Source organism: Lissotriton vulgaris, chromosome 1_1 (genome assembly GCF_964263255.1).
Source record: "Lissotriton vulgaris chromosome 1_1, aLisVul1.2, whole genome shotgun sequence".
Taxonomy (NCBI): domain Eukaryota; kingdom Metazoa; phylum Chordata; class Amphibia; order Caudata; family Salamandridae; genus Lissotriton; species Lissotriton vulgaris.
In genome coordinates, this window is record NC_141685.1 from 1540224824 (window position 1) to 1540240350 (window position 15527).

At 41.8% G+C, this 15527-nt stretch overlaps 1 pseudogene; it reads right to left on the reverse strand.

Moving 5' to 3' along the window:
• Positions 1–5477: 5477 nt before the first annotated feature.
• On the reverse strand, positions 5478–10426 carry LOC147750784 (uncharacterized; annotated as a pseudogene).
• Between the last annotated feature and the right edge of the window lie 5101 nt (positions 10427–15527).

The window sequence follows — 15527 nt, forward strand, 5'->3', positions numbered from 1 at the left end:
TTGAGAGTATAAAGCATGTCTCCTGCTAACTCCTCCCAGAACACCTTATAAAACTCTAGCGGGATTTTATCTGGGCCGGCAGCCTTTCCTGATGGTAAACTCTTCATAGCTGCTTTTACTTCCTCTAATTCTAACAAGGTATCTATCCTCTGCTTCTCTGTTTCACCCAGCTGTCCCCCCTCATAGTAATTCAGGTACTCCATTATGTCTTCAGGATTTTTTATTTGAATTTCAGAGTAAAGCTTCGTATAAAAACTCCTGAAGACTTCCCTTATTTCTTGTACATTAGTTACCATCATCCCTGAGGTATCTTTTATTGCTTTTATCTCACCAAAAGATGTCTTCTGTCTGGTTCTGGCTGCTAGCATTTTACCAACTCTTTCATTCAGCTCATAGCAGTTCTCTCTATTCACTGTGTATTGTTTAGCAGCCCTTTCTGCTATATACTCTTCTGCTGCCGTTCTTATTTTTACAAGTTTCATATATGCGGGATCCGTTGGGTCTCCATTATCAGTTTGGTCTGTCCTATTGGTTAGTTCCTCCTCTGCCAACAGCAGCTCCCTCTTTATCCGATCGCTTCTTTCTTTTTCCTCTTTCCTTTTTCTAGCCCCAAAGCTGATGGTCTCACCCCTTACTCCGGCCTTAAAACAATCCCACACTATCCCAACCGATGCTGTATGTCTATTTATATTCAAAAACTCGACTATCCATTTCTTCATATGTTGGATGTATGCATCCTCCACGAGCAATGCCCTTTCGAATGTCCACTCAGAAGCCTTCCTTACAGCTTTCATACCCTTCAAAGTGACAATAAGAGGATTATGGTCTGAAAAAAGCCTTGGTATTCTTTCAATCTCTGCCCCATCGATGCGTTGGCTACTAATTAAAAAATAATCTAATCTCACACTTAATCTATGAGGCGCTGAGTAGTATGTGTAACCATCTTGTCCTGGGTTGAGAGTATCCCATACATCAAGTAATCCATTATTCCTAGCTAGATTAGAGACTGCTTTAAAGACTCTTTTCTTCCTCCCTTTGTATTTAACTGGGGGTCCTAGCCCCAACCCCAAGCCTCCTGCTCCATTAATGTTAAAATCACCAGCTATCAATATAAAGGGTGCCCAAGTTGCCAACTCAATGTCAATTTCTTCAAAAATCTCCGGATCGTCCCCTGTAGATCCATAAATAGACCCCAGAGTGACCCATGTTTCTCCAACCATACACTCTACTAGAGCCCATCTGCCCCATACATCCTCCCATTTTTTTCTAGTACATATGTCTCTTTGTTTTGCCATCACAGCAACCCCCCTATTCCTGGTGCCCTGCCTAGAGTGTGCTATAACCGTAAGTCCTAACTGCTCTAGGAGCCTAATTTCAGATACCTGTATATGGGTTTCCTGCAATATTAAGAAATCCAGTCTTAGGTTTTTGATCAAGGCTGCTGCCTTCTGCCTTTTTACCCTGTCATTAAGACCACATACATTCCATGTCATAATACGAGTACTCATCCTGGGTTTTTGACAAATATAACCATAGATTTAATCATTTTGAAAAAAAAGAAATTAACACACTTTGTTGCCACGGCTTTATACATCACAAATATTTCTTCCATTTTGTTAGTCTTCTTGTTCCATACTGTTTCCTGTATACTATATTTCCAAATTCCTCTGTGTTCCTTGCCCCCCCTGTGCCCCCCACCCTTGACCCCCACCCCAGCTAGCCCACCCCCCCTACAGGCAAATAGGTCCGAAGGACCTATGTGTGACAGCTGTGTCTGCTTGGACCCCGCGCCCCCCGCCCTCCCCGCACCTGTTGTCTCCTGTACATTCGCAGAAAAAATGTGCAACTTATTGATATCTTTCTACAAATTCTGCACAACAAAATACTATACTGCTCTGCTTCTGCTTCCAAAAGCTATACCCTAAATCCGGCTATCTTTTGCCAATAAATCTACCACCAGTTCACTATCGGCATGTGCTTGAGATTGTGAATGATTCTGCGAATTCCTTTCTTTGAGCCATGCCAAAAATTCAGCCGCCCTGATTTCCGAGTGGAAAATTTTGAATTGGCCGTCTCTTACCACCTTCAGCCTACTAGGAAACATTAGGTATGCCTCACAACCAATTCTCTGAAACTGAGCTATTAGTTCCCGCAATCTCCACCTACGCTCTACCGTTGTGTGGCAGAAGTCTGGTCTAGCGAAAAATTCTACCTCCTGGTATCTGCATTTTGTCTGTGGCCTTGCTTTAGCCATTATCTCTTCTCTCAGCAAATAATTGCCCACATATATTAAGATTGCTCCAGGTTTACTTGAGCCATCCCCCTTCCTCTGTATAAATGGGAGTCTGTGAGCACGTTGGATCTCTGACTCCCAATCCCAGCCTTTTATATCTGGGAGTGCCCCCTTAAGGAGTTCTATTGTGTAGGCTCTAACGTCCTTTCCTTCTCTTCCTTCCGGAATACCTAGGAGTCTGACATTATTCCTCCTCTGCCTGTTCTCGAAATCTTCGAGCTTCCATAGCACATCACTATTAGTTTTTTCTTGATCTTGTCTAAATTCCTTCCACCCTTTAATTTCGTCTTCCAGATTCCCAGTTCTTCCTTCAACTTCCGTAAGCCTCCCTGCCAATTCTGTGCATGCCTTGCTTACTTTCCGAAGGGAACTTTGTATTTTTTTACTTTCCTGTCTAGCTCTCTGACTCTCTACCCTCGCCTCAGTTTGAATTTGTTTGAGCATTGAGAAAAATCATTTCAAGCCCCTTAGGTGAGTCTTGGCTTCGAGGATGTGACTGATTATGAGTCTGGATCTGGGTCTGGTTTTCAGATTGCCCTTGCCTAATCCCCTCCTCATTCATCCGTGAATAGCCCATGGTTTCATCTAGGGCTCCAACACCCTCTTTATACATCTGAGATGTGGCTGCATAATCCCAGTCTAGCCTTTTTGCAACGTTAATAGCAGCAGGGCTTATAGACCCTTTTAATCTTCTCCTTTTTTTAGTCAGGACTTTTGATTTACGTTTTACAGCTATATCTTGGATAGAGAGCTCTCCCGAGCCTGATGTGGAGGTAGACCCTGTTTCTAGCTCTGACAATGTCTGATCACTCCCCAAGTCTACAGTAGAGGAGTCCTCCGACTCGCCCCCCCCGACCGCCCCCACCTCTTCTCCTTCCTCTTCGCCCTCATTAACAGAGAAGAAACATTCATCACTAGGGGAGCCAGTTATAGTTATCAATGCCTTGGGGTCACGGCTAATCATATCCTTCATGTTATTATCGCCATTATCACCATTGCCGTCGCCATCCCCATTACCACCTCCTTTTTCAGCCCCCCCCACATCAGAATGACTGCTTATACTGCCCTCTTGGTTATTTTTCCCTGTTACGGGTAGGTTGCAAACAGACAAATTATGGATATTGAGGCTGCTTTCCCCCTCCCTTATCGCCTCAGTTAGTGCCTCTGTTAAAGTCAGAATATTGTCTGCATCCACTCTAGGAGGTAAAATGTTCTCCTCAGCATGATATATGGCATTACTGTCTTCCATACTGCCAGTGCCCTTATCATTAACAGCGGCCACACCGCCCTCTTTTGTACACCTCCGTTTATCCTTCTCTGAAAAGTTCTCTTCCCTCTCCTGAAATGAACTTCCTTGTGATGGTTCAGTGTTTTTACATGCTTTCTTATTCAGTTACGGCAGCAGCAGCATTATCGGCAGCAGAGTTTAGCAGTGACAGCGCTGTCTGTAACCTGGCGTGTAATGGCGCCAAAGATCTCAAAAGCTTTGCGGGAGGAGAAAGCTGCATGGAGTGAGTCCGACGCACCGGCAGCTAACCTTCGCACAAAAAAAATGACACGGACCCAGGAGGAGTTCGGCGACCCGCAGGCTGCCGATCATGGAAGGAGCATAGCAAGAAGTAAGGAGGCTGGCAGCTCCGTGGGGGAGAAACCTAAGAAAAAAGAAAAAAGTAAGGCAATCGTGACAAATAAACGGAATAAGGGAAAACCAACAGAACAAGGGAACTTGAGGCAGCCGTTAGTGTCAGAGACCTTTTTTCCTGTTTCTGTTACTAATTTTATGGCGTCTGATACCGCTGTAGCCACAGCTCAACCAGAAAGTGTACAAATTGAGAATCTAGAACATGAACGTGACCCTGAACCTGAACCTGACCCTGACCACGGCGCATTCACGAAAGGGGTAGATAGCAGCCTGCCGGTATCTTGTGCTTTAATAGAGACTGACAACGCGAATACTTTGAATAAGAAAGCATGTAAAAGTCATACTCCCACTTCCTATGTCAAACTAGAAGAGCAGATTTGAAAGAGCATGTGAATGTCTATGAGCGGTGTGTAATGTGGGGTTAAAGAAGTCTCAGCCAGAGGAATAAGAAAAGGTGATGAAACAAGGGATAAAATATATACAAAAATATGTGGAAAAAATAGGGGATTTTATCTGCCCTGAAAATTAATTTCACGTTACGGTCCGGTTTGGTTCCCGCTCTGGTGTTTGTGGACCCGAAGCAGCCTTCAGCGCATTAATCAAGGTATTTACTCGCCACGCCTTTGCCCCTTCCCTCCCTTGTTTGGCACACCTGAAGCACAGCTCTGCTAAGGACACTACCTGCCTATTGCATGCTGGGATTCAAAGTCTCTCCATATCGGACTACAGCAGCTAGACGGAACCTGGGGTGTTCCAGCCAATGGGAATGCCGCATGAACTATAAGGGAGGGAGTGAGTGACACCTGGTGGAGAAAGGCATCTGAAGTAGGCGCTTTGCCGAAATGCATTATGCCAGTCTGCCACAGTGAATAAAGGTCTGCCATAGAGTACCCCGCTGTGTCCTCTGGTCTATCTTTGGATCAACGTTCCCATATAGATTACCTACTGGTGGTCGCCAGTAGGTAGTTATAGTTAGGACCTATTATCCATAGGAAAACCGCAACATTCTATTGCCAATAACTTTGGCGTCGATTAATGAATCTTCTTGAAATGTTTCAAACTTTTGGCCAGCTCAGTTCCGCTCCGTCCCTGAAAGTTTTGGGGTGATTGGTTAAGCGGGGGCCGAGAAAAAAGGGGACCTCAAAACGTGTTTTCCCACAGGACCTTTAGCCACGGCTACAGCTCGAACGGCTAAACGGAATTACACCAAATTTGGCAGAGAGGTAGTCCTCAGTTCTGACTTGTGCCTTTGGCATATCTGGTGTCAATCTGTTCAATAGTTTCTTTGAAAATTACGGTTAAAGTAATTTATATATCTATAGGTGCGGTGGGTCCGTGGATTGTGCAAGGATTGGCCTCGTAGGATAAGCGCACCGCCCCGATCACGTGCTCAATTCTAATTGTCTGTCAAGCGGTTGTAAACATTCGAAATCAGAAACTGTTAGCAGCCATTTTGTGCCACAGTAGAAGTGAGGCTGAGGAAGTCATTGAAATATGTGTGCAACGTATGAAAAGGGGGCAGGGTGGACACACCCTGACTCCCTAGGTGTGCTCAGGGGGTCGCAGAAGGACCTCTAGGGCAAAAAAATTATTACAATTAAAAAAATAAAATCGTGGTGTGCGTGTAGGATCCGCGCATTCTCGCCACAGAAAAATTTTAGAAAACGAAGTGCGGGCTCTCGCGGTTTAGAGGTTATTAGTCCCGGGGACTGCAAAATTCTGGGGGCATTTTTAAAGCAAATAGTGTGGGGGTCCAAATCCCCCTCATACCGCCCCGGGGATTGCCACCCCTCGGGCTGTAAGTAAATATATCCGGGGGCTCACTGCCTTCCCCGCAGACCCAGGGACTGCTACTCCCTGGGGCTTGTCAAAAAGGGTGGCATGGTTGTAGGCCTTTTAAAGCCCTGGGGACCGCCACTCGCGGGGCTTTTTTAATGTGTCGTAGGGGGGCCGCAGATGGCCCTGGGGACCGCCAGCCCCCCAGGGCCAGGTTTTGTATGGTCCCGGGGTGTCCACCCCCAGGACACTGCTGTTTGCAATGGCAGGGCATGAGTCTTGCGGCTCCAACCCTGCCATTGCAAACTGCTTTCCTATTTGGAAGAGAGAGCAGGAAACCTGCTTTCTCTTCCAAATAGGAAAACAGATTGTTTTTCCTCAGGGGGAGTAGCATGTTAGCTGCTCTTCCTGAGGAAAGTAATGCTGCCTTACGTAGGATGCGGGGAGCCGGCTGGGACCGTGTGGGCATTGGGGCTTCCTTCATACGAATGTTTGTTTTATTTTGAGCAAAGGGGGCCCATCCCGGGTGCATTATTAAAAGATTCGGACAATAGTGTTACTCCTTTACTCCTGCGTCTTTGACATGTTTTTGAACTTTTCTTTATTTGAACTCTGTTTTCTTTACAGTATCTTTCTACGTCTTATCGTAATCTGTTCCACAGCGTCCGTTTGTTTCAGTGTTCTTAGTCTTGTTCACTTGTTGTTCTTTTGCTGACTCACCTGTTTGTGTACAAGACCTGTCTTCTTTCTTGTGCAGCCTTCCTTTGTGTAACTTCTTTTATTTGTGACCTTTGTTCTTAAGTTCTTGATCTAGTTTTCTGAACATACCAGTATATTAGTAGATATGTTGTTCACTGTTTTCCTTTTCCTCCCTCTACCCTAATTAACAAAATACCGGGGGTGACACAAAGTAAGGGTCTCTAGTTGTTACTGTGTCTTGAGCTTGCAACATAGTAGGTAAGACATAGATGTAGAAACCCAGTCTCCACCACTCATGGATCTTACTCCCCGTTGTTGCCACCTCCTTTGCTATGTCTTATCAATCAAATGTCTTTACTTGAGTTGGTCCTCCTAAAGTATATTCTCCTGATAGTCCAAGCCCATACAATCCATCAATTCATGTGCCCTTGACCATTCTGTGCGTGGTGGTACCGCTACTAGATATTTCACAATATACACCACATAGGGTGTACCCGCTGTCAAAATGCTCCCACTGGCTATTGTACATGCAGTCTTTAGTTTGTGTTTTTATCAATTTTTGCACTTTGAGATATAACATCCTACGTATTCAATTCAATTCAATAGAGACTATATTTAGCTTTTTGCAAAAACCATAAAAGTACATTTACATTGATAAACAATTTAAAAATACAATAATTATAAACACATATCAGATGAAGTGCCAGAGGTGCAAAAGTACGGTATCATCTTCACAATGGGAAAAAAAGAACTAATACAATCGTCACAAAAGGAGAATAAAAACCATTACTTGTCCACACAATTTCCCAGCATTACAGTCAATTTTAAAAATTCAGTAATATGGAGAATACTGTCATTGTGCAAAAGTTGTAAGTACATTAAAGCCGGTCTGATCTGGGTAAAATTAAGTTTTTTTAAAAGAGTTACCAGATAGCGCTTGCGTGAGTATTCATAAAATCTACATAAAAATATAAAATGCAGCATATCCTGCAGAGACTTTCCGTCGCAGCCGCAGGGTGTTGCCAGTTTTATTAAAAACATCAGTTTTCGGCCTAATCAGTAGATGATGAAAGAGATTTAACCTAAACCTTATTAACAGGAACTTTTCGTGAGAGGTCAGTGAGCCCAACAGGTACGGCTCTGCATTTTCACATGTTTTCAGCATGACAAATTTTCTCACACTTTGTTTCTGGAGCTCCACTTCTTCCCTCTGGGTCTTCCTATCCAAAAGGAAGTCCCGTTTAATTACCTCCAGATCCCCCTTTACAATCTGACTTGGGTGGTTAAACAGTTCCAAACGACCAAGCCTAGAAAACCTAGATTTCACATGTTTTATCCAAGGGGAGCCCATTGCTTTATCCTGGGTCATATAGTCCCTCACAATCAAATGTGTCAGTGGTATATCCTGGTTCAACCACAGTTTTAACCAGCAGGTCAACGGGCGTAAGGAGAAAATGTCACTTAAGTATTGCGTCCCTAACTCTTCGTGTACTGCAAGATTAGGCGTACCTGGGGGAACGCACAGGATACGCTTCAAGAAAGAGTTTTCAACAATCTGTAGCTGCTCACCGGCCACACCACCCCAAATTTCACTGCCATATGTGGCAGTTGCCACCGATTTTGCTGGTAGGTTTTTCCCCAGTTTCAATGCAAAATTAAAAATGGAGGCGTTAGCCCTAACCAGTTACCCCCTCTTTTTTGTAAGATGAGGACCCCAGTTAAGTTTAGAATCAAAAAGGCCCACAAGATACAAGAATGTTTTTGAAATGGGGATTACTACATCGTCAATTTTAAATAAAAAGTTCCTTTTTGGTTGTTGGCCAACTTGCATGATAAAAGATTTCGAATTGTTGACCATAAGGTCTCTATCCGTCATAAACAGTTTAAATGCATTTATTAAAGCTTGCAGACCCTTCTCAGTTCTAGAAATTAAAACCGCATCATCTGCGTATAGAAGTACAGGAATTCCCTGCCTGACGACTCTAGGGCAGTCAGCCAGTACATTCTGCAGCACACTATCTAGGTCATTAATATAAAAATAAAAAGGAAGGGGGCCAAGATACAACCTTGGCGAACACCCTTTCTGATGTCAAAGTTATTTGTAGTACTCAGATCTTGGGAATATCTCACATTTGCTCGAGTATTACTATGTAAATCAACAAGAAAGTTGACAATACCACCATCTACACCCTTTGCCCTCATGGACTGCCAGAGCTTTCCCCTGTTTACATAGTGGAAAGCTGAGGGACAAGTCCTTGAAGGTGATGTGGATGGTACCCCTTTGAGCCACAGTGTACTTGCTTAATATTAGAAAAAGGTTAAGACACTGGGTTACTGTTGAACGGCCACTACAAAAACCATACTGCGAGATGGACATAATATTATTTTCCAACGCCCAGTCAGAAAGTCTCTGTAGTAGGATTCTTCCTACGATTTTAACCATAGAGTCTATTAATGAAATAGACCTATAACAGTGTGGGCTGCCTTTGTCCCCCTTCTTGAAGACCGGGACAATCGTAGAGACATCCCATGATTGTGGACAGCCATGTTTCACCGCAGCATTAAAAACAGACTCTAATATAGGTGCCCAAAAGCTTGGTTCAGACTTGAATAAGTCTGGAGGAATCCCATTGGGACTGGGCGCTTTCCCGGCTGTTAGTCCCTCAATGCCATCAATAACCTCCCTTCTATCAAAACTAATCATTTGTCTATTATTGCAAGGAGCAGGATTGGACGTGTCGTCCATCAAGCAGCAGTATAATTGCTTAAAATGTACTTCCCACTCCTCCTTTGATATGTAGCATTCCAGACCGTCACCCGGTACCTGGACCAGGAAAGGTTTCTTCATTACTGCCCAGAATCTGGAGCTACACCGCAAAGTAGTAGGGTCAAGGATGTCTCTCCATGCCCCCGCTCTTAGAAAATCCTTATGTTTAGCAATGATAGATTTATAATCTTTACGGCACAATTGAACTGTTGCCTTGATTCTGGGTTTAGCTGCTAGTGCCAACCTTAGGTTTCTGGCTGCTTTAGAGCAATCTCGATTGAACCACTTTGGTCCCACAGTCTCTAATTTCTTTGCTGGAACCGACAACAGATGTGTGTCACCTTGTCGGATATACTTTGGAAGGCTGTAAGAACCTTCCTCGGCTGTGTCCCTTCTTGCATACAAACCATGATTTCATCTGCGCAAATGGCTTTAATGTCTTTATACAACAAGTCTGGGGTGATCTTAGACCATCTAAGACGACGTCTCCCATCAGTTGTGCTCACCCTGCAAGAGATAAGATTTGAGAGTTCATTAGCTATCCAGGGGCCTCTCAAATGTACAGTGAGCGGGTTGTGGTCACTAAATTCACTGTCTTCGATAGCAAAAGAGTCCACAAAGGACTGCATTGAGGATGTTACTAATACATAATCAATAAATGTTCCCCTTCCATGGCCCTCGAAAGTCGGGATCTCAAAACACTTAGTAGGATACGTCAGTGCCATGGTCAGCGATAGATTCAGATCATTCAATAGATCATTAAAAAGTTCCCCCTCTGTCGTGTGTTCCAAATGCATACTCTCGGAACGTGAACAATGCAAGTCCGAGATACTTTTCAGAAGGGGATCCCGCAAGGGTGAACATTAAAATCACCCATAATCATAAGATTATGGATACAATTCCTCATTGAATTACTAATGAAGACATTCAGTGCGAATATCTGACTAATAACTGAGCCTGAGTTGACAGCATTATAAAAATTGACCATACCAGCCATACAGTTTTCTCCCGTTAAAATTAAACCAATAATACCAGAATTGTTTGTTAAGACTCTGCGAATTTTACAAAATAACGCAACAGAAATTAACGTAACCATACCCCCTTTTGGTCTTTCCCTAGTTGTTTCTATTGAAGGGACCTAAAATGCCTTGTACCCTTCAAGAAAATAGTCATATTCAACTGACCAAGTCTCCTGCAGACAGATAATCTGAAACTGCTTGATATACCTAATCCAATTGCAATCCTCCATCGTAGCACCCAGTCCAGTAATGTTCCAGGAAATTAAATTGTTTCCACTCAGTTTTACTAATGTGATTTCCGAATATCCCACTTCAGCCAATGTCTCTATTTCCTGACCCTTAGATTCCTTGCGTCAACTAAGGAGGCTGCACTTAATAAAACTGTTGCCATGTGTTGGGGATTTTTAAAGTTGACAACAATACAATCCCCACTCGATGTTTTTCTGGACGGGCCTATCCAGTTCACCCTTCTGGTTGACAAAATTTGAACAGATTATGCGATTGGCAAACCACATTTGTTATTCAGCCATGATACCATTTTTTTTTTAATGAATCATGGGATTCCTCAAATGACTGAGCAGAATGACAGTCAATGTGCGGGACATTTGTTAGGACAACCACATAAGGTGCACAGTCTGGAGGAGGGTTGATATAGCGACTTTTCTTTACTTGTCTAATGTCTGGGTTGCCCTCTGGGACTACCATAGCCTGTTTATTCTGACTGATTGGAGTTACAGGATCAAGTGGGGCAGGTTCAATTACAGTTATTTGCTGGCTAGTTTGCTGTGTGTTCATTCTGCCAGTACCCTGCCCATCTCCATTATGGCCCTTATCCACACCCTTAAGTCTTACGGTTGAGACTGGGGCCAGGTGTGTTGCTATCAATCCACCTAGTCTATTAACTTCTAAGTCAACAAGAAGAGAGAAGACCCCACGTGTTCCAGGGAACAGGGTACTACGGACACAAAGTCTAAGAAATATCCCTGGAAAAGTTCATTCACTTAGTCACACTTGGAAATGCTGAAAATGTATAATCACTGGTCACAAACTAATTTATACCGTTCACAGACTTTTTATTAAAAAAGAAACATATAGATAAAAAAGAGAATTCATGACATATTCAATTTCACAATACATATAGAATCAAAAACATATCAATTTATGCAATGGATAAAAACAATTTAAAAATATTTTTCAGTAATGTACATAGATAAAGCAGAGAAAGAGAATCCACATTCTAAAGTGTCAACACAATCCTATCAAAGTTAATCACCATATTGTCTAAGGCAAAACTTATACAACCTATAATCAACAAAGAAAACCCCACTGTCAGAAATAACACCTACGTATGTTGCGGATTTCGAGATTCAAAAGCCCTTACAATATTTCAATTAAAAATCCCATATTACAATATGTCTAATGTCAAGGATTTCCTGGGCTTGAATTCTACAACGTAAAGCGTCGACGCGTTTCGGTGTATCTGCCCTTGGATATTGGCACACCTTCTTCAGGATAATTTGGAATCGTTTGGGGAAAAAGTCATTTATCCTTCCTGTGTGTTAAAAAAGGATTAATCAGTACATTTAAATCAAAGCAAAGATTATTTCCCTATCTAGATGGAATATTATTCCTAGAAGGGCATTTCTGTTCAAAATTACGGGCATATCTACATTAGACATTCCATTACATGTTCTAGTGTCACCCAAGTGGAAAGAGATTTTCCTACTTTTATGGTCTATGGCTCATCTATTACATCTCCGTTATAACGTAGTTGGTGACCAGTGCTACATTTCACAATCTAGCAATCACAACATTCACTCAGATACTACTGACCTTCAGAAACAGGTTCTGAATCTTTTTGGATGGTTTCTAACCATATCCACGTTTAACTGGATCTTAAACTTGATCTTTTGGTAGCAAGTCGTCTATAAAGATACACAAATATTTGTGTTATCGATCTGGAGAATCCGTATTATAGTTTATGTACATAATTCTCTATTCATATTTGTCGCTCGGATAAGGAAGAATGTGTATTACCGTTGGGAGTGTTCACTTGCCCATATAGTACGGTATATCGCCCTCTGGATACGGGGACCTCGGTATGCTGTGTTAACCAATTCTGAGGAGAAGGCTCCTGTATAGGATGATAACATTGTATATCTCTAAGCGGGGTTGTCAGGTTATTTTGTTTCCCTTCCTTCTAACTTATTATGCAAACTTGTAAATACCTGAGGGTGTAAAGGATGTCCTCTTCCCCGTGGTTTTCTTTCCTTTCTTAAAAACCCATTCGCCACTGGATAACGATTCAATGGGTTTGCAGGAGCTGCGTCTGATCTACATAGTGATATAAATCGCGGTTTGTGTTTATTTTAATGTTATTAACTAGTACGAGGTATAGGTATATACCTTTCTATGTTTTATTGCTCTATTTCGACATTTTAACTTTTGAGAGTTCATACTTAGCAATTACAATCCCATGCTTTTGTCATGTCAATATATGAAGTTATACGCAGTTACTTTCCTTTATCAAATTATTGGGGCAAGAAGTGTACTTGCTCCCTTTCCTCTACATTAAAGTCTCTTTGCATACTACTGTTCAATTATTATAAAAAAGTATTGTTTCTTTATATTCCTCCTCTTTTAAATGCTAAAGCTTGGGGGTCCTTTACGTATATTATTTATACATGCTAACAAAACCTTTCGGGATCCCCTCCCATTACTTAACCGATACATAGTCCGGTAACCTCTGTAATACAGACCGGGGATCGGTTTAACATTGTACTCCTGCTTTCCTGGACTGGGGCCTACGTTACGGCGGGCTGATTCCCAGGACGGGTCCCTTCTGCTTACCTTCGCTATGTCTCGATCGTGCGCGACCACGGGTACGTCCGATTCTCCGTTCCTCTCTGCTGGGAGGAAGCCATTGCGCCTCCCTATATGTACGATTCCTCGTTCCTTACGTCAATCGTTTTCAGCTGTGAATGCACTGCCGAAAAAGCGCGCATGTGCAGAACCACCCTTCGCCCGGTCTATGTGGGCGCCATTGTTTAGTGGTGGAAATCGTGTTGTACATGAACGGATATTAAATAAACGATATTGTTGAACTTAATCACGCACCCTATTTATTATATTATGTTGATTTCTCTTTATTATTGTCCGGTTCTCCGCTTTATCCCTTTTCCCATTTCATAGTTTTACAGACTCGTCGTGATGCGCTATTCAGATTTAAATCTTACACATGCTTATTTATGGACGTATATCAGTATCTGAATAGGGGGCCATTACCGCAAAGATAGTGACGCATTGCCGAAAAGCGCGCATGCGCAGACCCACCCTTCGCCCGATCTATGTGGGCGCCATTGTTTAGTGGTGGAAATCGTGTTTTGCATGAACGGATATTAAATAAATGATAACGTGGGACATAATTACGCACCCTATTTGTTATATTATGTTGATTTCTCTTTATTATTGTCCGGATCTCCGCTTCCCATTGCATGGTTTTACAGACTCATCATGATGCACTATTAAGATTTAAATCTAACACATGCTTATTATGGGCATATATCAGTATCTGTATAGGGGGCCATTACCGCAAAGATAGTAACGTGCGCTGTGATCCCCTTTCCATATTTTACGGTTGCTGAGTTGTTGACCCCGTCTGGCTTATTTCTGTATATAAAGTTGCTAGATGGGCTACTCTTATTTTAATTGTTATAATATGGACCGCATATTGCTTTCAAGGTAACTAGACGGTCTAATTTCTACCTATCATATAATCTTTTTTGTTGTGATATGTATTATAACCCCTCCGGATGTAACCACTCGTATTCTAAGAGATTTTTTAAGTAATGTTGTAGAATGTCCCAACATAAAGCATTATGGAGTTATCCATAGAATATGCTATACTGAGCAGAAGCAATATTACCCAATCAATGTATGCTTCCTAACAGGTCTCCTAGTCTTCTCTGGTATTTAATCCCTTCTTAATAGTGTCAAATTTCATGATGTACCACTGTTCTTGATGTTTACATCTTTTTGTAGTATTGCCCATTCTTGTCTGTTCTTTGATTTTTTCTAATACCACCCATTTTATTTCTGTCACATTGTGGTTTTTTTCTTTCCAGTGGTTTACAAGCGGGGCATTTTCTTTATTCAATCTGATAGCTGATTTATGTTCTCCTATGCGTATCCTCAGCTCTCTACCTGTTTCACCTATATATCCCTGGCCACAAGGGCATAGGGTTAGGTATATCAAGTTTTTGCTCCTACAGTTGTTTAATGTATTTATCTTATGGGTGACTCCATTTAGGCATATCTCCTTTGTGACTAAACAGGAGTCACATACACTGCACGAGCCACATTTGTGATTACCTATTGCTTTGGTGCCTGATAAGGTTTTTTGTCCACCTGTTGTGTCATCTCTGTAGGTGTGTACCAGAGTGGAACACAGATTTTTATTTTTTCTAAAGGCATACAGTGGTCTTGGAAGTTTAATTTCCATTCCCTCGTTTAAAATTTTCCAGTTATGTTTAATAACATTTTTTATTTGATTTGCAATTCCGGAGAACTGGCTGACCATCACAATTTTATCTAAAGTTGTATCCTTTTCTTTTTTATCTAACAGACTTTCTCTATTATAGTATCTCGCTCTTTTTAGAGAATGATTAACCAGTTTTTTTTGGGTACCCTCTATCCAAAAACTTTTTTTTAGTCATTTCAGCATGTTTATAGAAATCATTTAGAGAGGTACAATTTCTCCTTAAACGGAGAAATTCTCCGAAGGGGATATTGTCTTTCTGGCTTTTTGGATGGTAGCTGTTATAGTGGAGGACCGTATTACGGTCCGTTTTCTTTTTGTACAGTTCTACAGCTAATTGATTATTGTCTGCCTTGATGCTGATATCTAAGAAGTCTACTTTACTGTTACTATATGAAGCTGTGAACTTAAGGTTATCATCTCCTAAGTTGATCCAACATAAAAATTCTTTTAAAACTTGTTCAGGTCCTGACCAAATGAAAAAAAATGTTGTCTATAAATCTTACCCACTTTATATATGTGTCTTTCTTCAAAAGTGCTCACATAGATGCATGCCAAGCTCGGTGCACAGGTAGCACCCATGCTCGTGCCTTTGCGTTGGATATAAAGGTCTTTTTTGAAGAGAAAGATGTTATTCAATAATACCATAGATACACACTGGACTATAAAGTCCTTATCTGCTCCCACTATTTCACTTTCTTCAAGAAGTGTTCTAATGACATTTATTGTGTCTTGTTGTGGTATATTTGTGTAGAGGGACTCTACATCTAAAGTTACCATATATTCTGTATCTT